The sequence below is a fragment of the Haliotis rufescens genome, unplaced genomic scaffold (genome assembly GCF_023055435.1).
Source record: "Haliotis rufescens isolate VD_foot unplaced genomic scaffold, xgHalRufe1.0.p SCAF_3, whole genome shotgun sequence".
NCBI classification, from domain to species: domain Eukaryota; kingdom Metazoa; phylum Mollusca; class Gastropoda; order Lepetellida; family Haliotidae; genus Haliotis; species Haliotis rufescens.
The window spans coordinates 9303673-9330394 of NW_025964001.1; positions in this window are offsets into that span (position 1 = coordinate 9303673).

The following is a 26722-nucleotide window of genomic DNA, read 5'->3' on the forward strand; positions in this document are numbered from 1 at the left end:
GTAAACATCGATGACAGGGTGGAGACAGTGTCAAGGTCTAGGGACATATTTATGAGTAACAATGTATGCCCGATTCTTTCTGAATCACACAAAAAACCCTGGGGAAAACGACCAGCATTATGTTGTTCAGGAACTCCTTGGAAAAAGCCACAATGCGTCAGTGTCAAGGGTACCGTATTTTACCCAGGTTTGTTTGTTTGTTTGTTGTTTAACGCCGCACTCAGCAATATTCCAGCTATATGACGGCGGTCTGTAAATAATCGAGTCTGTACCAGACAAGCCAGTGATTGATGTCATGAGCATCGTTCCACGCAATTGGGATACGATGACATGCATCAACCAAGTCAGCGAGCCTGACCACCCGATCCCGTTAATCGCCTCTTACGACTAGCATAGCCGCCCTTTATGGCAAGCATGGGTTGCTGAAGACCTATTCTATCCCGGATCTTCACGGGTTATCCCTAGGTGGGAGGGAAGCGATTTGGATGTGGATTGTATTTTTTACTGTTTTAAAACATGAGCTGATTATGGATGTCCACTGAACTGAATATTTCACTTTTTGTAATGAGGGTATCTTTAAAGTCCAACTTTCAAATTCAAGAATCCATTCTATATTGCTAAACGAGCTTATTAAATACCGCGCTAAATACACACTTTACTACAGAGGCATACAGGGAAATAACTCACTTTTTTTTATAGTTTTGCATAAATGTATAATTATAAGCATTTAATTTTTTAAATGGTTTAACTACACGTGGAGAAAACGTTCATCTAAAGAAAAATATAATATTGTCTGTAGGTTAACGTACACTTTTTAAGTAAATGGATAAAAAACATTCGCATTTACGTTTTTCCTTTTATTTCTAACGTCCACTACTTTCCATTATGTGACGTCATATAGCACTATGACATCACATAATGGTGTGACGTCATAGTTTAAAGAGTCATGTTACACGACAGTTCGAGTTGCGCAATGGATATATATATACTCAGACAAGTAGAGTTCCTTAGGGCTGAAGAACAGAAGTTTTATTGCTTGACAGTATAAGATTTAGTTTCGGACAGCAGTGTTATATCTGAATCTATGGTGCAGTGCGATGTCGATAGTTATCTTTTAAGAAGAAATGATAATGAAGTTTTGAACATTGTCTGATAATCATTCAACTTGCTAAAAGGTAGACGCATGTCTTACTTTGTTTCTGACAATTGTGGGACTAATAGAGGTATTTAAAAGTCTATGTCCAACATCATCATGTATATAGTACAAATGGAACATAATAAGTGTGTGTTTGAACTTGTGAAACTTTGCGCAGGTTGGCGTGAATCAGAGTCCTGCTCGCAGCTGCTTAGCGTAGCATGTATGGAAGATGCCAGTGATTGCACAAAATTATATTATGAAAATGTTCAGGACCTTGACATAATGTTGTCTGTCTGGATCTCAAGCTAATCATATGATTGATAAGTTGGAAGTGGGTGACATAACCGTAATGCATGCATATACATCTATTTTCACGTCATAATATTTATAACTGAGACCGGACATAACTGAATGTTATGTGTACAGTCCGTGGCTATTATTTATCTGACTGTAGTGAAGTGAGGAGATATGGGACCTTACGTCGCTTTCAAGATTATTGCACTTTTTATAGCGACTTGCATGCACGAGTGTGGCTCCTTGTACTAGTCAGGACTAATGCCGGTTTTAAGGTGCAAGAGATACCATGCCGCAGTTAAACATGGACAGCCCACTCACGCATAGCATACCGACTCCGAGCCGACCAGTCCTTGTTTTATGACATTAATTCCGAGCTCTGTGCAGGGTGACAAGGAACATCTTTTGGTATGACGCGGCCGGAAGATCGAATCACAGACCTTCCACTATGCGTGCAGACACTCTATCCACTAGACCACAGGGGGGGGTCTAGCTGGCTATGGACATACCTTCTAAGTGTATTGTTCATTTCAACTTAAGGATTGTCTTCTAAGGTGTAAACGTCATACGGTTGAGGAACGTGCTTGATCCTGCCAGATAATTCTTCGTTTATTTGATTAAATATATATTGTCCATGCAAGAGAATAACCTCTCTAGATTATCCACTGAAACAGATTCAGTTTGGCGTAAAGGGCAAAAGAGCTGTGCAAATTATATTAATGGACCACTGAAAATCAGTGATGACACCAGGTGTTCGCGAAAAGGGTAGGCATGTCCTGCACCGGTCATTCACATAATTTGCATAAAAAGTGTTTGTTGCCTAACATCTCACAGCAATACTGCCGCCATACGACGGAGGCCTGTAAAGTCTTGATCAGACATTCCAGTGATCGACGAACTGAAAGATCCTGTGACACGACTGTGCATTTACAGATTTTGTTGAAACTAATAAAAACGATATGTTAATTTTGAATTACGTCTGCTGTGTACAAGTACAGAGATTCTACTGCCCCTTAAAGCATTATATACACATGGAAATTAATTAAGCAGCCCTAACAAATAAAGAACAGTGATATACACGTTTATAAAATTTCAAGTTTCATGATACTCATTCATAGTCGATCTCGATCTTGAGTATAGTCATGACAATAACTGACTGTGTCGCCCAAACACACAGACATATGAAAGGGAAGCTTGATACCCTCGAGTTTCAGGGAAAAGCACTTTGATATTGATGAAAGTAAGGGTATATAAAGTGGTAATAATCCGAGTGTTTAGTCAGCCCATGTAAACATGGCACGCAGGAGGCTGTCAGAGACCCTCCGTTGGCAAATTATTGGCATGCATGACACAGGTATGTGATACAGAGTCATTTGGACGTCAACTGGGCTTTGGCCATACTGTTATCAGCAGACTTGTAAGAAAACACAGACAGACACGTGAAGTAAAGGACCGTCCACGACCAGGGTCACCCTTAAAGAAACCTGTACGGGAAGACAGGGTTCCAGCACGTCTTGTGAGGGGACAACCCTTCGCTACGAGTAAAGCTCTGAAAGACCAATGGCTTCACTACAGGCAAATACCCACTATAATTGTCCGAAACCGGCTAAAATCATTCCGGTTGAAGTCACGAAGGGTCATCAGACGTCCCTTGCGTTAACTGCTCATCATCAGGGACTTCGATTGGTTTGGTGTATGGCTCGACGTCATTGGAATCTGAGGTCGTGGCGATGGAAACATTGGTTTGATGAAAGCAGATTCTTGCTGCACGTCAAAGATGGGCGAAGATGGGTTTGGTTTGGAGACACAGACAAACTGCGCATACCCCGAGGACCACTGTACCTGTAGTACCGTATGGTGGAGGCTGGAGGTGGAGAGCATTATCTCATGACTGTAAACTTGACATGGTAACAGTACGAGGCAATCTCAACAGCGATCGTTACATCCAGGACATCCTTAATCCTGTTGTTGTGCCACATTTTGACAATCATGCACTTGCCACTCGACCTGTGGTATTTGGACGACAACGCTGGACCCCATCGTGCTTTGACTGCATTCCTGCAAGGACACGCTGTTGACACTTTGCCTTGGCCCGCTATAAGTCCACATTTTAACATGTTTGGGACATTATTGGACGTCGGCTGCAGGCAATGGATCTACCAGTACAGAATGTGTCAGCTTTAGAAGCTGCATTGCATCGGGAGTGGCAGCGGTTACCTCTTGATCGTATATGAAGACTCACTGGATGAATGAGGATATGGGTAGAATCTGTCAGCTCGGCACAGGGCGGTTAAACTGGCTACTGATTGTGATGTTGATTATCTGTGTAAAATAACAATGAACGTTTTGGGACAGTAATGGTCGTTAGTACGTGATCATTGAACTTCCCAGATCCATAGGTTTCGTGGGTATCAATTTTGCTCAATTATAGTACTATCGCAAATGTGTTATTAATGCAATTAAAATATTGTAATTTGCATTATTCTCTGTGTTTTCATTAGTCAAGAGTCTCATCTTACACAAGACATTTAATTTTCTAAAAGAGCTCATGCTCGGCGTGAATGCTACCATGTTGTTGGATAAAACCAGAGTGTGCTTAATTATTTTCTAGGTGTATATATATGTGTTTTCAGATTTCATTGAAATGAAGTTTTTAACTTGTTGTTGTTTTACGCTGGAGTAAACAATATTCTAGGTATATCACGGACGCCTGTAAATAATCTGGCCAGACAGACCAGTGGAAGTTAGCATGAGCACCATCCACACCGCCGAGGCACGCTGACGCAACCAGGTACACATCTTAACCACCCGATCATCAATGCCAGCTTTAACAACGACAGGCATTGGGTACCAAGAACTTATACTACCCTGGAATCCCACGGTGTAACTGTAACTGTCTCAGTGGAAAGTGCCTTTGGAATATTGTGCCTATGAATTGAATCGTTTTTTAATCAGAAGTGACATTATTGCTCCAACGCGGGCTCTTCCAACAATGATACGGAGTCGGATTTCAAGAGACACAGATTCGGATGAGGTATCCTGCATTTTGCCTTCGTATCTGGGTATATTATCCTCAATGTGCCACAGGGTCTCAAATCTAGGAATATATAACAGTGATGTCACCCTTCATGTGGTAACTTTGAACATCCCGGAAGTATTGGTGGTGAGGCAACATTGGAGTAGAACCCTCCTACAGAATCAACCACATTACCAAGTCCAACAGAATCAACCACATTGCCAATATGTATGCCACCATCAGCATCTCCGATGACCTCACACAAAAACATTGCGTTTTTGATAGTGTAACTAACATTTATGTGATTCAGCTAGATCTATGTTGTTACAAAACTTGTAAATTACATTTTCGATATTTTCATGGTTCACGATAGCATTGTTCAAGACGCTTAGCGCCGTTTGAGTACTGACCATAAGACATGTCAGTAAATAAATATTCAAGTAAAGAATGAGGAGACTTTAAAACAAGTTATTGGCATTTGTATTAGTAAGTTGGACTATTCCATGCCTGAGGTGAGGCACGCCTTTGACGTTTAGCACTTTGGTGAAACCAACAAGATAGGGGTGTGAAAGCGGGCAACGGAATAACCACATGGTTCTTAATTATTAAGATCAGTTGACTAATATGAAAATGGTAAAGTACAATGTATTTTTCAAGAGAATTTATTAAAGAACACATATGTTTAAAACATAAGTATCAACTACATTTGAAGTAATAATACTCAACTTTCAATAGGGATATTCTTATCATTCAATAATACACTAAACTGAAAACTTATCATATGTATATAGGACATATATATATGTATCCCCATCAAAAATACAGTTCATTTCAATGCTCTGTATTTCTAATAAAGGAAATAGTGTCCTGATTACAGCAAATGTGCAGACAATAATAAAGTGCTATTTATATTGCCATGAAGAATTGCATATAAGTTAAAACTGAAAAGTTGCAGTATTATTATTTGCTTAAATACCACACCTGTAACAGCTAGGGATGCATACTATACCCTTACCAAATTGCTGAAATATAAGAGGCGCAACTGATTCAGCAAAGAATTACCGATTTCTCAAATGTCATGGAGAGTTATTGCATAGTTGAAGCTGAAAGGTCAGTGGCTTTGATTTCCCGACTGTTTTAATGGAACAAAGCATTGAAGAAGTAGTGAGTGAGTGAGTTGGGTTTAACGCCGCTTGAGTTGGGTTTAACGCCGCTTTTAACAGTATTCAAGTTATATCGCGGCGTGTCAGCTTAATGTGGGAGGAAAGCCCGAAGTGATGCAGGTCTTAGACGTTTACCACTTCGGTGAAACCCACGAGCACGGGTATGGTGCTGACAAACCTAGAAACATAATCGGGGTGAACCGGGATTCAAACCCACAATCATAGGTTTCTGGCGTGCCCAAGGGACGCAACTCTGCACAGCGAATCGCGGCGCCTTGGACGACAGGGCCACCCGTGCCCCCTCATTGAAGAAGTAAGAGCCAATGAATGGGTATATATGTATAGAGAGGGAGAAGGAAAAGGTTCTGTGTTATTGTGTTTCGATTACTCGGACCAGTTGAAAATCATATTCCACATCTCCTCTTTGAGCTTAAAATTCAAAAGTTCAAAAGTAATGGGTCAAACAAACTTAATGTTGTTACAATGTAACTTTTTCATATCATCGTACCGGCCGTTCATTGCCTCTGCATCTTTATTCCGATATCTATACCGCTGAGTGTGTTCTGTGAATTGGTGTATTTTTATCGACGAATCAAGGAAAAAATAGTTTGAGATTATCAGTTTATTTAGTTGCCCTTCTGAAGGATACCATCGATAATGTTTAAAGTTATTGCTGTTATATTCCATCAGTCGTGTCAGTATATCATGAAAAGACACAGCCTTGATAACATCAATATGACAGGGGAGATAATGGTAGTGTAAGCTGATATATATTATGGTTAATATCTGAATCCTAAATCGAATCGCCTCCTTATCGGAATATCAATCGAAACTTGTGGGGACAATTTGATGATCTACCGACATAGATTCAAAGAAATACACACTGGAAATAGATCAACAGACAGAGTTCTAGTGTAATTGTAACCATGGAAACCCAAAGACATAGCAACCATCTCGATTGTTAGAACAACGGAAACATACATTGTAGGTGTTATTCCTGTCATTACAAGTTGTTAAAGGAGTGGTTTTGTGACATTGGGAAGACGTCAGGAACGACTGAACCACACAATAGATTATGGACAGGCAAACCACATTCAGTTTGTGATGAACATACGAGCACCTTCATATAGTAAACGCGATTTGTACAATTTTTACTATGTTCAGGTTATAATAATAAATAGCAACAAAAGCCATAATCATAACTCAATAATACACTTCCGACCATACGAAAAGCATATTTCTTTTTTGAATCACTATCAAATACCAGGTGCAAAAAGGTATCCTGTTACACTGGTGTGACAAGCCACAAACACATATAAAGCCAAATTAAGCGTTCAACTGATCCAAAAACTATGGGACAATATGGTACAATTCAAATTAGTGAATTTCGTCGGACAAATGTGTTCAATTACCAGAATTCAATTCCGTCAAAACATTTAATTGTTCCACGCTATACATCACTACCCCCCACGACAAACTGAGGAGACGACTTTATTCCTTGATTCATGGGGCATTTGTCACATATACATGGTGACCATATGTATATACTTACATACTTACATCATATATAACACAGGTTTATATTATGCGTACAGTGGTCTCTGGGTTTAGCATTGAGTTCTTGTGAGAATGGAAAGGATTTTGTCGATTTTATATCTCTATCTACAGGTTCAGGGCAATTTTCAAATTGGAAACAAACAGTATGTGAAATGCTTGACTTTCTCATAGATGACATCTATGTGGAAATTGAGGATAGGCCATTTAGACAAGCAGTAGGCATCCCCATGGGCATCAATTGTGCTCCCAACCTTGCTCATTTGATTCTTTATGTGTTTCTTTTTTGCTCAAAAGTTGTTTGTGCAACATTTAAGGCCTCAGTAAAGCTTTCAAATGTGGAGGACATTTCCAAATTTGACCCATAAGTTATAACAAACGATTTCTAATGCAATTTCATATTGTGACGTACCATATGATCCTGGTTTTCTTTGAGGTGAACTTACCTTTGCGTGTGTTTGTGTCATGTGCCACAGATACACTCATCTTTTTGCAAACACCTGGTATCACCATTGTTCAATAGTCATTCATAAACACATGCTTGTGATATAGGCGGAATCGTATAATGGACCTGCTTTTAGCAGAGATTTCTTATGGTTATGGAAAAAGTTTTGATGATTTTATTTGACGGTATAGGCACCGCTACCTTTTTGAATATGTAACCATTGCTACATCTTTCGTCGACGGAATAGCTGTTTGTACCTGACTGAATATCTATCTAAGGATACCTATATCATAGGCGTTCGTAAAGCTATCGTTATATCTTTCTTTGGTGGTATAGGCGACGCTTCCCGTTTGAATATCTAGCCAGTGCTATCTATTTTTATGACGGGATGGTCGTTGCTACCCGTTTGAACATCTGGCCATTGCTACCTCTTTCATCGGAGGAATATATGTTTCTACCCGTTTGAATACATACCCAGTGATAACTCATTTTTGACAGGATAGGCGTTACGCTAAACATCTAGCCATTGCTACATCTTTTTGGACGGCATAGGGCTTGTTAATGCGTTCGTACCCGTTTAAACATATAGACATTGCTGCTCCTTTCTTTGGCAATGGCGATGCTAACCAGTTGAACATATAGCCAATGATACCTCTTTGTTTTCCTATGTTATCACTTTCTATATGTTTGTTTGTATCAGTTTGGATTGCTGGTAATTGTTATATCTTTCTTTGATGGTACATGCGCAGCTACCCATGTGGATAACCATTGCTGCACTTTTCTTTAACGGGATAGGCATTGCTATCTGTGGAAATTAAGCCATTCCTTTCATGGTATAGTCGTTGCTAACCGATTAAATACCTAGCAATTGCTACCTCTTTCTTTGATAGTGTTTCGATTTCTACCCATTTAAACATCTAGCCATGATTGCTTCCTCTATCTTTGACGGTATGAACGTTGCTAACCTTTTGTGTGTGTAGCCATTGCAACCTTTTTGAAAATAACTGAAAAGGCGTTGGCACCCGTTTGAATATCTAGCACAATGCTGCACTTTTCTTTAACGGGCTAGGCACTGCTACCTGTGGAAAGCATTCCCACCTCTTCCTTTAAAAATATAGTCTTTGCTAACCGGTTAAACATTCAACAATAGCTTCCTCTTTCTTTGACAGTGTTTTCATTTTCCCTATTTTAAACATTTAGCCATTGCTTCCTCTACCCTTTAGCGGAATGGGCGTTGCTACCGCTTTGAAAGAATTGACATTGCTACCCGTTTTATCGCCTTACCATTGCTACCTCTTTGACAATATTATAGTTGCTACATTGGAAAGGATAGGATTGAATATCTGAATATAGTTAGAGATAACAAGTGTAAAACCTACATCAGCCAAAAGAAAACAAGTACATAGAAAATATGGTATAAAAAACGACGGAACAGATTATCAGCTCACTTTCTATGCATCTGGAGTATGGAACTATCGTTTACAGAAAATGGTTCAGGGGCTCTCATTGCTCAAATTGTAGATTGGAGTAAAATGTTGTGGTTTATACAATACAATTTGTTATATCACAACGTGTCGGCTAGATGAGAGAGGAAAGACCGATGTACGCATATATTGGGAGTTCACTACTTCGGCGAAACCCATGAACTCGGGTATTGTGCTGAAAGACCTAAAAACAATAATCGGAGCGAATCTAGGATTCCAACCAACTATCAAAGGTTTACGGCACACCTAAGGAATGCTACTATACACAGCGAATTATGGTGAAATATGTCCTGCGCTGTGGCGTGTCAGAAGGACCGTTGGTTCGATTCCATCATTCGTAGTTTTATGATCCTTGATTTGTCAGCAACAAACTCGTGCGCTTTGGTTTCTCCAGAATCGAACGTCGTTGACATTAAAGGTCTAAATCACTCTAGGTCTTTCTGCAACATTAAGCTGACACTCCGTGATATAACTGAAAAATACAAGTCCCTCAATATTTTGCAAATATACTGACACGTATCTTACGTGTGATGTGAATAAATTATGAATAAACTATTCAAAACGGCAGTCTTAGATTGTATAACAAAATGTATCTTTATTTGAGTTAAGAACAACAAACATAAAACATTATGTTTTTTTCTCTCAGAAAAACAATAAAACATACAGCAAATCCCACGCAGTGTTGTCGGTTTTGAGGCTTTGTCTGCAGTGTTCGACGTGAAGTGCCAATCACGATGTATCATATAAACCTGAAGCTATTATGTCATTATGATTCATTATGATTTCCTCCATTTTCTGGCCAAATATATATCAAGGCAATTTATCAATTTGCTCTGGAGAAGAAGTGGCAACGTCCAACATGATGAAATAGCATCATAGTGCACACAAAGCCTTGTCGTTTCAGTATTTGTTTTGAATTTTAGTTGTTGTTTTTTTAACATTTTAATTTAATTGAATTGAATTTGATAAAGCATAAATCCAACTGAAAACAGTTCCCAACTGTCAGTTTTAGCAACATCGCTTAACATTTGTTGCTGATCATGATGCTTTGAGCAATCCTGAAAATATACTTGGCCATTATCACTTCCCTCATTCGGGTTTTAAGGTTTTGTTGTTTCTGCATTTTAACAGTTTCTAAAACTTTGATATTTCACGATAAATGCAATGTCATATGTTGAAGACTCCAAAGAACAAGAAACCCGTTCCGCCTTTTCTGTCCTGCAGCTGTTGAAAATTAGCGAAACATTCGTGGCCGAATATAGCGTTGTCCACGGTACATGTGACTCGGTAAAGCGAGCTTATTACCTGAGCAAGGTGGCATAAGGTGGTATTGTGGTTACGCACTTGCTAGAGACATGACGATATATGATTACACATGTTATCGGATATGCATGCGGCGGGAAGCCGTATCAACACCTGCATTATAACACACAGACATATTGATTTATTAGGTAATAATCTGCTTACAACCTTTACACCCACTCACTGTGCACTTTGTGACCTGTGTATTTTATATGCAGAACATATCGGCCAATGTAGATAATATTAAATCCATTGAATTTTATTCCGTACTATCTTGTTGAAGGAGAACGATGCCAGAAATTATACTTTAAACCAGATTCTTTAAATGACCTAATATAACAACAAAATCTGAATTCGTTTTAAAAGACGTTATAAAGATTATTTTGAGATAATAAATAATAACTTTACATGTTTTGATACCAATTCAGTAATGATTTTATTATATTTTATTTCATAATATGGAACATTTCAAACAAATATCTGTATATTCAAATAACATTTATAAAGTTTCATAATTGTGTTCGCAGCACAATGTGCTGTTATCTATGATGTCGATGTAAAATAAAAGAGCTCCGATTTTTGCTGACACCAAGTTCTTGTCAACCTTCTATGGTATCACATAGACGGTGTAATGAAGTTATCAATCCACCCAGTGGCGTCGCACAACACAGCTGTACGCGAGTATCATGTTGGCAAAAGTGTTTAGTAATGCACTGTACAATATACTTTGTCGGGGGAAACCCTTTTCATGTGTGGCTTCCCGTTTGGCCAGATTTGTGAGAACGATAGCAATTGATTAGTACCGGGATGCTATTAGAAGAAATGGTTATCATTGACATTTAAGGTTCTTGCTTAAAAAGGAAAGGTTCTTGAGTGTCTTTGTACATTGGAGTGAGTGAGTGAATGAGTCTGCTTTAGACAAGAAGTAGGCATCGCCTTGGGCACCAATTGTGCTTCCCTCCTGCTTATCTGTTTCTTTATGTATATGAATCGGAATATATATTGGCAAAATCAAAACAAGGGAATTTGGCTAGGAAGTTTAACTGAAGCCTCGGGTATATCGTTGATCTGATATACTTCAATAATGGTCAATATTTACTTCCCTTTTACTGATTTACCCTGAACTAAAAATAAAAGGAAACAATGAAAGCGCCTTATCTGTTTTATTTTAGATATGTGTATAAAGATTCAAAGTGACAACGAACTATCTACAGAACTGTATGGTAAGAGGGGTGACTTCAACTTTCCAACAGCCAACTTTCCTTTTATGTCGAGCAATATTCCAGCAGCTCCAGTCTTTAGTGTCTACATTTCACAAATTTTGAGGCTTTAAGGCTTCAGTAAAGCTTTCAAACCGTTTTATGGTAGACATGTGGAGGACATTTCCAAATTTGACGCATCAGTGACCAAAAATGATGTCCGATGAAATCCCTTTAATTGAATTGTACCATATGTTGCCGTGTTTTAACAGGTGGACAAGTGACAAGTGATATAGTCGGAATCGTACAATGGACTCTGCTTTTAGATTTCTTTGATTATAGAAATAGTTTCATTTAACGGTTCTTTGAAAACAAACTAAGGTTAATATGTAAAGAAAACACAGTGAATGAAATTCGAAGACGCATACCACTTTGGCAAAACCATTTAATACGGATATGGTGCTGACTAACCAAGAATTCAAATTAAAGAATCCTATGGCTAGAAATGTTATACTAAAATCATTGTTGCTACCCAAACTTAACCATTTGTTTTGCAGAATACCAAGCCCGCCCCAAGTGTAATAGAAAAATCACAATGTTCTCACTTCATCTGGAAATCTAACAAAGAAAATTATTACATTATTCCTTAAATATGGTGGTATAAGTGTCCCAGTGTTATTGCTGCTGTTATAAGCTGGATTAAGAGAATGGTGTATGGTAATTCCACATTGCCATTATATTTTTATATTAAAGAAAAAATGATTCCAAACATTAGTAATAACTTTGGAAGGATGGTGGTCAGTATACTTATTGTTGGACAATGTTAAACCATCTGTTGAAGATATGATGATCAAATCTGTATAATAATAAAATCAAAATTGATGGTAAGTCTATTTACTTCCCTCAGTTGCATCAAATTGGCATAGCATATAGTAATGATATCATTCATGACACAGGGAAATTACATAATGTTGTGCAAAAATACAGTTTGAAGACATACCTTCCATCCTGGAGTAAAACTATCAATATCCTGTTATTTACTGAATAACAATATACAACATGGTGCTTAAGTTAGCCAAAGGCCTACACTGCCATATAATGTATCAAAAATATACAATACAAAAGGAAGAAAGGTATTTTATGAATCCCTATGAACCCCTAAATTTATAACAAAAGAAACAAGTGTTACTGTAAATGGGACGTTTGGTTTGAAAAATAGTATACAGATACACAGTGCATAACCTTATGGCAAAAATGGTGTACACAAAGTACTGAATAAAGATGGTTTCAGTTTAGTTATACATAATGTGTTATTTATTTAAAATTGGATTTGTTGAATGACCAGGTTGTTCACTACGTAATGAACCATCTGAAACAATCACTCATGTATTATGTAACTGACCCAAGGCTGCTGCTATATTAAAGAATTGTCAGATTGGCTTGGAGACAATACAGAAGGCAGTGTCAATTTTAGTACTGACCACATATTGTTTGGGTTCAAAGAGAAGAATATCAACTCACTCAATGCAGTTTTAGGGTAACAAAATCTATGCTGTACACATTTAATTGAAAAAAGTGAAACCAATTTTGTAACTAATTCAAAAAGAAATTACAACATTTATAACATATTCAAATTGTAATTATACAAGTTTCCATGCCTTTTGGTCGTCTTTACAGTTTTTGTTTAGCAACCCTGTATAAACTATGATGTATAATAATTGTGATAAATGTAACAACTACCCCATGCACACCTTTAATGTAGGACATTGAAATTTAAAATATGATTGGAAATGTTATAAACAAAAGGGGAAATCAAAAATTGAAATCATTGTAAAAACATGTATATTTTCACGGAAGCAACCTGGTACATTATTTATGTCAAAAATACATTATTTTCATTTTGAAACTGGTGTTAATGTGTAGGTCGCTCTTTTAACTACTGCAAGTACAGACCTTTTTGAATTGCACTATGATACAACAAAAACATAGCCAGTTGCAATGCTTTCATTAGATTACCAAGTCGAATACTAGTAGTTTGAATAGTTAGACTGACATAGCCTAAAATGTCGTGGTTTTAAAAAACCCTCTGAAGTATGGTCGCTTTCATTTGACCATTTGATACAGTCTATTCCGGTAAATGATAAATGAGTGAGTGGGTTTGGTTGTAAAGCCGCCAAGAATAGTTGTCATGTAGTCAATTCCAAAACATGTGACATCACTTGTGACATCACTTGTCGTGACGTTACATGATTCATTTATGCTCTATTCATATTTCTTTAAGAAGAATATTATTGATCATATCATGTAATATATCATGTTGTGTGTAGACTTTTGGAATGGGCAATACAGCATTAAAGTCATGGTAATAACATTTTGTCAGTTATATTATAAGTTGTATTCCTTATGATGGATATGTAACCAATAACATTTCATTTATACCAAGTTGTGTTATAGGACTATAAATTATAATTAGGACTATAATTAGTAGTTATGTCCTTTGGTGCCCAAGGACAGTGTTAGTGCATGTGGGCTGCATATTAATATAAAAAGCAACGTTTATGTTCATGTTCAAGCATTGGCGATGCTAAATTCACCGAAACGGCATTTTCAATTCAATTTCGTGCATACTTGCTGTCATTGCATTCGTTGATATATTCTTGTAGTCATTCATCGACCTGTGGTGTGTTTCTGACATACTGCACGTATTCCATTTAGGTTTTAGTTTAACACACGCAAAATAATTAAAAATACATATTTCTTACAAGAAGTACAATACATAGAAATTGCTTCTCTGTTTCTACGTACGAATGATATGGCCTTAAACGTTATGAATGACATATTTCAAAGGATAAACGCCATGTTACTCAAAGACACATGTGTAATAATTTCTTAAAGATGTGACCATGTTCACTTCGTTGCCTATTTGCTACCTCAGTGGGTTGCTAACTGAAGAGACATCTCCCCACCTACATCACATGTACAAATGTAGGACGGGAAATGAAGAACGAACAAAAACTTATGAACTTCATTTCTAATAAAACTGGAGAAGATTTCTCTTCGTGAATAGAGGCATGCTTATACAGGCTTTCACGTATCGTAATGCAACGTAACCTAACGTAACAACACTGAAGATATAAATTTCCTGTTGTGGGCAGGTGGACTATTCGTTGACCATCAACCTCCATATAACCGAGTTTTCTTAAAAGTGTGTTCATATCCTTTAATATGTATGCATAGGAAATTGAATGTCCATTTACAGAAGATTAGTTATCACAGCAGTTTCTGGAAAGCGCCGATATTTAAAAGACAAAAGGGACGAACATTCACAAGTAATAAGTTGTCACTAGCTTTATAGTCCACTCTCCGTCTTTGAGGCACATTAAAAACAAAAGCAAAGTAATAATTGTCATGTTAAAATATCGTAACTATTTTGATTTATCATGTATCTTGGCTTTAATTAGACAAATATATTAAAAACCGGACCAATAAAGGTTATGCCGTACACGTAAATGAGTAACAACAGTCGATATGTTGTTATATTTACATGCGGACAAATGAGGGCACACATGTTTGTACTCTGTACTCGTATGTGACATACAACAGCTGATATATTGCTTTACATACATGCGTACCTCTAAAGGATATGATGTTTGTACCGTGTACGTGTATAAGTAATAAAAATGTCTTTTCATTTGGTGCAGTTCGTATTCATGTCGTTGGTTGACATGTTGGAGGCATATGCTCATAAAGGTGATTAAAGGCGTTTAGTTGCTACTCTAGTTCTGTTTTGGCTGTGAATGATATGTGGTTGACGCCAGGTTTGTCAACAGTTTATCAATTACATCACGGTGTGTCAGCTTAATGTGGGAGGAATACCCAAACGCTTTATTTCTCGAAACATAAAACGTCGACGCCAGAGAATAATAATAATATATCTATATTATTATATTATTATTTCTGCCGTCAACGTTTTATGTTTCAAGTAATAAACCATCTAGAACCGTTTGGGTACAATACATATTGTACCCATATAAATATATCTGCAAATTGACTGTTAGGCTTACATACTTACATACACGTTTGAACGGTTGCATCCCATTGTGCCTACAGAATGTAGTATAGGCACAATGGGATATGATTTTCTCCCCTCTTAGAATAATGGAACATCCCTGATCGCTGTAAGTATCATCAATTACATGAACCGGAAGACAGTATATCTCAGAATAATGCAACATCCATGATAAGTATTATGTAATTACCTGAACAGGAAGACTTATATCCAAATATATGTAGACATTCTTAAAAGATATAGAGGTATTATAACGAATAAGAACCTTATCCTGAGAAGATACATCAATACAAGTATGTTTGTTTTGAATGAACATCAACATAATACTGGGAAGAGGCTGGGGCCTGTATATCTTGATTTTACTGTTGAGGATTATCATCTTAGTGTGAAACTTCAGAGCACAAACAAATCTTAATCTCCCTATCTCCTGGTCAATCAATTATGAGATTATGTATAACACAATAGATAAATTATGATGTTTGGCAAATGTTCAGCGTGTTGAGTGCATCACTTCACAGACAGGAGGCCAGCAAGTGTACCACGCTATCTACGACAGACTTTGCCATGTCTGCTATCAGGACAGATGAAGTTTACCCAGATGCAGTTGAGATCCATTTCACCCAAGCCGTGTGGAGGAATGTAGCCGAGAAAGGACTAGCGTCTGATTGTGAGGAGATGACATAAGTCCAAGAACATGTGAGAAGAGGAGCTGCCCTACCACCCCTTACGCTTGACCAAGTCCAAGACACCTGGCTTTCAGCTATGGAAGAAGGTCCTTACTCAGAGAAGGTAGCCAACTTCAACGACTTCATCACTTCTACCTGGGTGGACGCACGCTTTCCTGCACGAGTTTGGACACAGTATGGCAACAATGGTCCCAGAACCAACATTCACTTGGAACGATGGCACAATGAACTCAAGAATCGTATCGCCATGGCCCACCCAAACATCAACCTCTTTGTTATCAACATCAAGAACATCGAAGCTGTGAACAAGGTCAAACGTGCCCAAATTGATCTCGGTGCCCTTTCCAAGACTCTTGAGCGTGTATATCGTGAACTTGACCCGGGCTTGTGAGCCTAACAGAGCTCCTCCAGACTTGAAGAAAGACTCCATTACAGTTCCTAGACGCTGCTGGACATTTGATTAAATCAGCAAAATAGTTTGTGAACTATCACTCTTGTAACTTTCATGTCTGTAAATCTGACAATGACATGAATTTAATACTGTGAATTTAAATATTTCATATTGCCTTTCACAAGTTGTGCATTTCGGTGATATGATTTGACTGATCATTTTGTACCTAAAACTAAAATGATAGATGAATAAAACAACATAAAACATTACTTTGACATAGTTCTCTATTTTTATCTATTTCCCAGATTGCCTACACTTTGGTCAATGGACAAGTTCATTTATTGTTTGTAAATTAGTTGCAAAGTTTTATACTACATCCTGATTTTCAGACCATATCATGTTTTTTTAAACTATAGGCACATTGGGAAGCTACCGTTTGAACATCTCCATTGAACGCACATTCACACATCAGGTAAAAAACCATTTGTAGTCATTTATAGTGAGTTTTGCTATTTGGCCTGCCACAATACGAGCAAAGAAGCTGTGTCGGAATGATGAATACTCTCTCATGTCCATATTTTAAGACCTAAAAGTGATGACCAAGTATCGATAACAAAAATATGATTCCGAACTAGCAATGTTTGCATCGTGGTCTTATCTACGAAAACATGTAATCCTTTCTCTGGCACAGGGTTTTTAATCCAACTAAAGAAAAGGGAAAACTATTGATAATAAGACACCAGTGTGACATATGCAAAATAAATTTGGCCATGAATTACCGACAGCATCATGAAATGTGATTGTCATGTGATTCTTTCTGCCTCTCCTCGTGCTCAGCAACACGTCTCAGTATCAGACATTGGAAAAAAGTCAAAATATTATTTCTTCATTTGGAAAGATTATTTTTACAGGTACGTATTTTTCACGTTATCATAAGTGCAAGGAGGGTGATTCCCAATCTCTTCAAAACTGATTACAACAGCAGTTGTTTTTCCTTGGTTGTGCGACATTGCCATATGTGACTTGTTAAATATACACATGAGGCATCCTGTTATTATACGTATGGTACGTATCAGCGAGTCCATTGTTTGGTGGCGTCTTACCTGGCTACTCAAATGGCATTAGACATAAACTTACGTCATTCGTGCATGGAAACATTCACATATCTCAAACAAATGTCATGAGTTGAGTTGTTAATTAAACAACGTACATTAGAATAGAGTTATATCATTATTAAATATAAAAAAAGGGAAAATAAATATAATTTTCAATTGATAGGCTTGAAAGGAAATTACGTTCTATGTACTGTTTTTGAACAGTAATATGCAATACCACAGACTAGAATTACTGTTACTATGTTATTTATATCACACTTACAATAAGTGAATTCATTCTTATATTTGGGACTGATTATGGTCCATCCACGACATATTAATAAAACAAAATCCCCACAAAAACGTTGTTTTTAGTAAATGAATACAAACTATTTGTAACAGTCAAGTCCCTACTATAGGCTCTGATACGAAACATCACAGAAACAACAGAAACAGTTACCTACGTTAAAGCCTTTATGCATTAACTAACATGACATAGGGGCGCTTGGGTAGCCCCTATATGTGTTAGCAACGTTTGCTTGTCACGCTTGGAATCTGCGTTCAATTCCTGTTTGAAGCCTATTTTTATGCTCCCCGCCGTGATTTGGCTGGAACATTGCTAAAAGCGGCGTAATACCACCATACTCAGTCACTCACAATGAAAACCTACAGTGTTCAATAGACAGGCTGGGGAAACGTTGATAGATATAGTTTTTCGTCATCTGAACTCCTGTACCTTTTCTTTTGAAATAGATAGAAACAATGTTAAATAAACATTTAACAAATAAATAAATTTCTACTAATTTAACATTAGTTGTTAAAGAGATAAAGATAGATTGTTTTGGCAACCGTACCCAAACATAGATACACATCCTTTTCTTACAATCAGCATAGTATTATATCAAATTGTCAAAACATGCATACATTTATAGAAAAGGAGTAATTAATATAATTATATGTTATAATTTTTTTTTAGAAAATATAAAAGCGATTTCTTAATTAATACTTTGTATACCTATTTTAGCGACATTTATATTAATTTGTATTACAGTCTACTTCGAAGTGTAATAAGTATAATAATAATATCAAAAGTGTCCCTCAAAAGTGCATCTCAGAGCCAAAGCTTTGAAAAGGATCATTTGATTTATGCAAATCTGTCTAAACAAGTACTGAACTTTCTTCAATCGTTTTACTGTCATATAATCATGATTAATCTACTTATGAAAATATCCAGATTTGATATTTTTAAAATACATAATCCGACCAACTGAAATAAACAATTAATAAGCCTTGACTTTAAGAACAATTGTATTCAATGTAGTTTTGTGATAACCAAGACATCGTGTTTAAAGATAAATAAGGTTCTTTTCCTTTTCGGATATTGAAAAGTTGGTTACTTGTTGTATTCAAGTGAAACGTTTTGGCATGCCTTGGTCTGTATAAACTTTTCATGTATTGCACAATAAGAAATTATCCTTACTTTGTTGGCTCTTTTGTTATTAAGTATATTTTTGGTCCGTGGATAATGTTCATCTCTGTATTGTAACAGGGTAAATGTCCTTGTCAGTCATTAGCGAGATGTGCAATGAGAACGCACCAGTCTGTAAACAATAAGACTTTATGTATTGCGCCAGAAAAACAACTTAGGCCGATTATTTAGCCTTTTTCGTTGTACAGAAAGTCATTCTTTATTTTGAAACAGCCAAGGCTTCAGGCCCATAATTATAAATGCAACCTTACCTTTGGAGAGGAAGAAGGAGAACTACCATAAGCATTATGAACACAATACATGTCATACATGTCATAAATGTCATAAATGAAACAAATGAAGTTGTAACAATTCTGGTTTGTCTGTTGATAAAAAAACCACTGTAAATTTAACTTGTATAGTTATTAATATCATCAACTTTGTTAAACATTAAAATAATTATTTATCTCAGAAGTGTATAGCTTACGAATGCCAACTAGATTTGAACTTACTGCATATTTCATTATTCACCATACGAGCAGACGCAGGTGTTTTCAGCATATAAATCATGTAAAATCATTTATGCTTAACGAATAAACAATCAACGCTTTGACAATCGCTGAAAAGTCGTTCCATCTGTGTCGGACGATGAGGCGAGCGAAAGTAGTCCAGGCAACAAGAACATATAAATGATGTCACGACACCGGATATGTGACTTGTCAGTCCCGACTTCTGTCACGTGACACATGTGCACAAAGTCACACTCCCACCTCCCTATGCAACTTCAAGCGAGATATATTCTTGACATGTTGAGAAAAGATTTTCCATATTGATTTTCTATACTGATTAACCGATAGCCATTTTATGAACGCTTCTATGATGTATTTTTTTAATTTGCGGGTTAGAATTTTATAACAAGGGTAAGGCGTGAACATCAGTCTATCGAATCGTTAAGACGCGGTATTTTTTTTACTAAACCATATAGGTACTTTGTCTTTCTTTCAACGTAGTTGTATAATTATCAGTAATTAAAATAATGCTTGTATAGTTTTTTCCTTTGGGTAACCTTCTGTCTAAAAACCACCGAGTCAGAGAACACACTCCATTGGCTCTTTAAAGTTCATTTCATAAGCTCAATAAACATACATGTTTTATCAAGAACGTTTGGAAGAATAGGGTAATATTAACAATGCAATGTAATTTATGAATCTTGATAGTACAAAAAGGACCTATTTCGCAAATGACGTAACTGAATTAATGATTAAATGAGTAAATATATATGGTTACTGAGGAAACTTAGAAATACTCTGAAAGCAACAACGGCAACGATGATGATGTTGTTGTTGATGATGCTGATGCTGATGATGATGCTGATGATGATGACGACGATGAAGATCTCGACTATATTCAGATGACTGGTATTCTCATTAATTATGATGCAAAAAAATAGTAGTAGTAATAGTAGCAGTAGTAGTAGTGGTAGTAGTAGTAGTAGTAGTAGTAGTAGTAGTAGTAGTAGTAGTAGTAGTAGTAGTAGTAGTAGTGGTAAAGTTTATGTGCAGTGTGCAGTGTGTTGGGAAGATCAGCAACCCTGCAGAGTCCTTCGTTTGAATGAAGTCGGCCTGGAAAATGAAACAGAAGGTTTTCTGTTTGCTGGTCAGGACCAGTCACTTCCAACTCGAAACCGTCAATGTGGGATTTTGCATCAAAATGTAAATATGAAATGTAGATTATGTAATGAATTTAATGAGACAGTCCAACACATTGTCAGTGGATGACCAGCTTTGGCACAAACACAGTATCTTAAGCGACATGATGATGTGGCTCGATCCTTTTATTACCCTCTTCGCCATGCTTGTGGTTTTGACACAGAGGTCAATCCATGGTACGACCCGGAATATGTAGAGGGCGTCATGGAAAATGATAAATACAAAACTCTTTGGATTGGGCCTGTGCACAGCCTCAGACGTAAACAGGCTAACAAACCTGATCTTGTCCTTTTTGATATATCCAATGAAATCATTTATTTATCATTTTCTGTCCCTTTTGACACTAATGTGATTGACAAGATTGAGGAAAAACATGGCAAATATGCGGACCTCGCTTTCGAATTGTCACGCTTGCATCCCAAGTCCCAAGTTGTCCGACTCCCCATTTTTCTCGGTGCCTTAAGTTTGGTACCTCCCAATCTGTTGACTGGCATTGGGTACCCGGGTTTGCTACTAGGAATACATCCCTTCTGACAATCTGGGTAATGCAGGAAGCTGCAATTTTGGGGAGTCTTCACATTTTTCGAAAATTTCTGGGTGGGTTTGACTAGGCAGCGCTTCCTGGGAGAAGTCCCATTCGCTGTCTGGGCTGCGTGTAGAGGGGGCAAGGGCCCTGAGCTGACGATGAGCCTAACCAGCCTGCCTGGCTAGGATCAGCCAAACCCTCTTTGTTGCATTTTTATTTTAATCTGTACATAAAGACAATGAATTTATTAATGACATGTTTTCATGATAGTGGTAATATTAACAGTGCAATGCTGGCATTTATGGCATGTTTTCATGATAGTGGTAATATTTACAGTGCGATGCTAGCATTAATAATTTCATGATAGTGGTAATATTTACAGTGCGATCCTAGCATTTATAACGTTTTCATGATAGTGGTAATATTTTTGCAGTGCGATGCTAGCATTAATGACACGTTTTCATGATAGTGGTAATATTCACAGTGCGATGCAAGCATTTATGACACGTTTTCATGATAGGGGTAATATGTACAGTGACATGCTAGCATTTATAACACGTTTTCATGATAGGGGTAATATCTACTGTGAGATGCTAGCATTATGACAATATCGGTTGTGACAACGATGGCATTTTGATAATATTACCAACAATATTGGTTAATATGAATACGTTAAAAAACAAAGATTACCATGTACAATGTACTAATCACTATCAATGATGACTATGCGAATGCCTAAGAATCCAAAGATGGTTATGAGATATCGATATTATAATTAACGGTGGCGATGCTAGCATTTATAACATTTTCATGATAGTGGTAATATTTACAGTGCGATGCTAGCATGTATAACGTTTTCATGATAGTGGTAATATTTACAGTGCGATACTAGCATTTATGACATGTTTTCATGATAGAGGTAATATTTACAGTGCGATCTAGCATTTATGACATATTTTCACAATAGTGGTATTATTTACAGTGCGATGCTAGCATTAATGACATGTTTTCATGATAGTGGTAATATTTACAGTGCGATGCTAGCCTTTATGACATGTTTTCATGATAGTGGTATTATTTACAGTGCGATGCAAGCATTTATGACATGTTTTCATGATAGTGGTGTTATTTAAAGAGCGATGCTAGCATTTATGACACGTTTTCATGGTAGTGGTAATATTTACAGTGCGATGCAAGCACTGAAGACACGTTTTCATGATAGTGGTAATATTTACAGTGCGATGCTAGCATTTATGACACGTTTTCATGATAGTGGTAATATTTACAGTGCGATGCTAGCATTTATGACATGTTTTCACGATAGAGGTAATATTTACAGTGCGATGCAAGAATTAATGACATGTTTTTACGATAGAGGTAATATTTACAGTGCGATGCTAGCATTTATGACATGTTTTTACGATAGAGGTAATATTTACAGTGCGATGCAAGAATTAATGACACATTTTCATGATAGTGGTAATATTTACAGTGCGATGCTTGCTTTTATGACATGTTTTCATGATAGTGGTAATATTTACAGTGCGATGCTAGCATTAATGACACGTTTTCATGGTAGTGGTAATATTTACAGTGCGATGCAAGCACTGAAGACACGTTTTCATGATAGTGGTAATATTTACAGTGCGATGCTAGCTTTTATGACATGTTTTCATGATAGGGGTAATATTTACAGTGCGATGCTAGCATTTATGACATGTTTTCATGATAGTGGTAATATTTACAGTGCGATGCTAGCATTTATGACATGTTTTCACGATAGAGGTAATATTTACAGGGGCGATGAAAGCATTAATGACACGTTTTCATGACAGTGGTAATATTTACAGCGGCGATGCAAGCATTAATGACACGTTTTCATGATAGGGGTAATATTTACAGGGGCGATGCAAGCATTAATGACACGTTTTCATGATAGTGGTATTATTTACAGTGCGATGCTAGCATTAATGACACGTTTTCATAATAGTGGTAATATTTTTGCAGTGCGATGCAAGCATTAATGACAAGTTTTCATGATAGTGGTAATATTCACAGTGCGATGCCAGCATTTATGACACGTTTTCATGATAGGGGTAATATGTACAGTGACATGCTAGCATTTATAACACGTTTTCATGATAGGGGTCATATTTACAGTGAGATGCTAGCATTATGACAATATCGGTTGTGACAACGATGGCATTTTGATAATATTACCAACAATATTGGTTAATATGAATACGTTAAAAAACAAAGATTACCATGTACAATGTACTAATCACTGACAATGATGACTATGCGAATGCCTAAAAATCCAAAGATGGTTATGAGATATCGATATTATAATTTACGGTGGCGATGCTAGCATTTATAACGTTCTCATGATAGTGGTAATATTTACAGTGCGATGCTAGCATGTATAACGTTTTCATGATAGTGGTAATATTTACAGTGCGATACTAGCATTTATGACATGTTTTCATGATAGAGGTAATATTTACAGTGCGATGCTAGCATTAATGACACGTTTTCATGGTAGTGGTAATATTTACAGTGCGATGCAAGCACTGAAGACACGTTTTCATGATAGGGGTAATATTTACAGTGCGATGCTAGCTTTTATGACATGTTTTCATGATAGTGGTAATATTTACAGTGCGATGCTAGCATTTATGACACGTTTTCATGATAGTTGTAATATTTACAGTGCGATGCTAGCATTTATGACATGTTTTCACGATAGAGGTAATATTTACAGGGGCGATGCAAGCATTAATGACACGTTTTCATGATAGTGGTAATATTTACAGTGAGATGCAAGCATTAATGACACGTTTTCATGATAGGGGTAATATTTACAGGGGCGATGCAAGCATTAATGACACGTTTTCATGATAGTGGTAATATTTACAGTGCGATGCAAGCATTAATGACACGTTTTCATGATAGGGGTAATATTTACAGGGGCGATGCAAGCATTAATGACACGTTTTCATGATAGTGGTATTATTTACAGTGCGATGCTAGCATTAATGACACGTTTTCATAATAGTGGTAATATTTTTGCAGTGCGATGCAAGCATTAATGACAAGTTTTCATGATAGTGGTAATATTCACAGTGCGATGCCAGCATTTATGACACGTTTTCATGATAGGGGTAATATGTACAGTGACATGCTAGCATTTATAACACGTTTTCATGATAGGGGTCATATTTACAGTGAGATGCTAGCATTATGACAATATCGGTTGTGACAACGATGGCATTTTGATAATATTACCAACAATATTGGTTAATATGAATACGTTAAAAAACAAAGATTACCATGTACAATGTACTAATCACTGACAATGATGACTATGCGAATGCCTAAAAATCCAAAGATGGTTATGAGATATCGATATTATAATTTACGGTGGCGATGCTAGCATTTATAACGTTCTCATGATAGTGGTAATATTTACAGTGCGATGCTAGCATGTATAACGTTTTCATGATAGTGGTAATATTTACAGTGCGATACTAGCATTTATGACATGTTTTCATGATAGAGGTAATATTTACAGTGCGATCTAGCATTTATGACATATTTTTACGATAGTGGTATTATTTACAGTGCATTGCAAGCATTTATGACATGTTTTCATGAAAATGTACTAATGTACTAATCACTCACAATGATGACTATGCGAATGCCTAAAAATCCAAAGATGGTTATGAGATATCGATATAAAAATGTACGGTGGCACATATTATTCATTTCAACAGTTCCTAACCTCATACATTGTTCCCAAACATGTATTGTCACATTCGAAGACAGAGTATGTTTCTAAAATATTGTTTTCAACATCTTCCGAACCATATGAACATTGCAATAACATCCATTCACGTGTTTGGCAATAATTTTAAACAATATGCACCAACATACTGGCGTATTTGTATGTATTTGATATTTGTTAGAATCTATAATAAGACTTTCTCACATACGAAAACCCAGAACCATCACTGAATTGCCAATACAGCACCCTACCGACAGACATTTGCTACTACGTCATTCATGAATTGTTCCCCTTGGTACACTGTCTGCTCGCCAGATGGCGGTGGTTGGAGCTGTTGGCTAAAGTAGACGAATCGATATGATGAGCTTCCGCCCACGCAAATGTGGAGAAAACCGAGTTCGGTTGCTAACTCCGGTTAAGCTTCCAGCAAATCGAGTAGAATTTATGCGTTTCAAGTTGAGTATTTATATATAAGATAAAACCATAACGATTCGTATTAATCTATTGATATGTGATTAAGTGTGCAGATAATTGATAATATTTCTGTAATGATTTTTATGCTGAATTTTCACTGTCATTCATTTGGTAAGCGTTGTTGAATCGGTATTGGCAATTTAATTTGACAATGAAATGTCAACATGATCTAAAAGACAGGACGAGAGAAAAAATGTTGATGAGGATTTATAATACCCTATCACAATCCTGGTTTAGATAATCTTTGCCTGTGGCATTTATTATTAGATTTCCTTTCATAACTGCTCAATATCATTCGAATTCTGTTTGTTGACGAAAACAGTAAAAGGCATTTTGTGACATTTTTTTATCATCGTACAAGTAAAAAATATTCCCATTCTGATCTGGAATTCAACATCACATGTCACTCTGTAGGACAGCCAGGTAAATATCCCTTACCAGATGCAGACTAATGCAGTTTTTTACATCTGTTTGCTTCGTGGCGATATATCACAGCTCTGCAACATATTTCTCAGATTAGGGCTTGTTTATGTGTTTTATCTGTTTGTTTAGATCTCGTTCTTTTCCGAGATCAATATATTAATACGACACATATTCTTATGTTCGGTAACCAAAGAATGTTAATATACATTATAACTGGTCCTCGCGATCCGGCAAGTACCAAATAGCAAAATATGCGAGAAGGCATGTTCCTCCACACCCAGATATAGGGTTCTACATCCCCTTACCCATTTTCCATCCTCTCCGTTCTATTTAGTGGCAGCCTCAACCTCATCCACACCCAGATATCGGGTAGTTTCCTTATCAGCAATGTACCCAGATATGGTTCAGTAGCCTCATCTTCAATACACCGACACCAATATATTTAATAGTATCCCAGCCCTCTTTCCATAAACACAAATATATGGAGTAGTTACCTTTCCTAC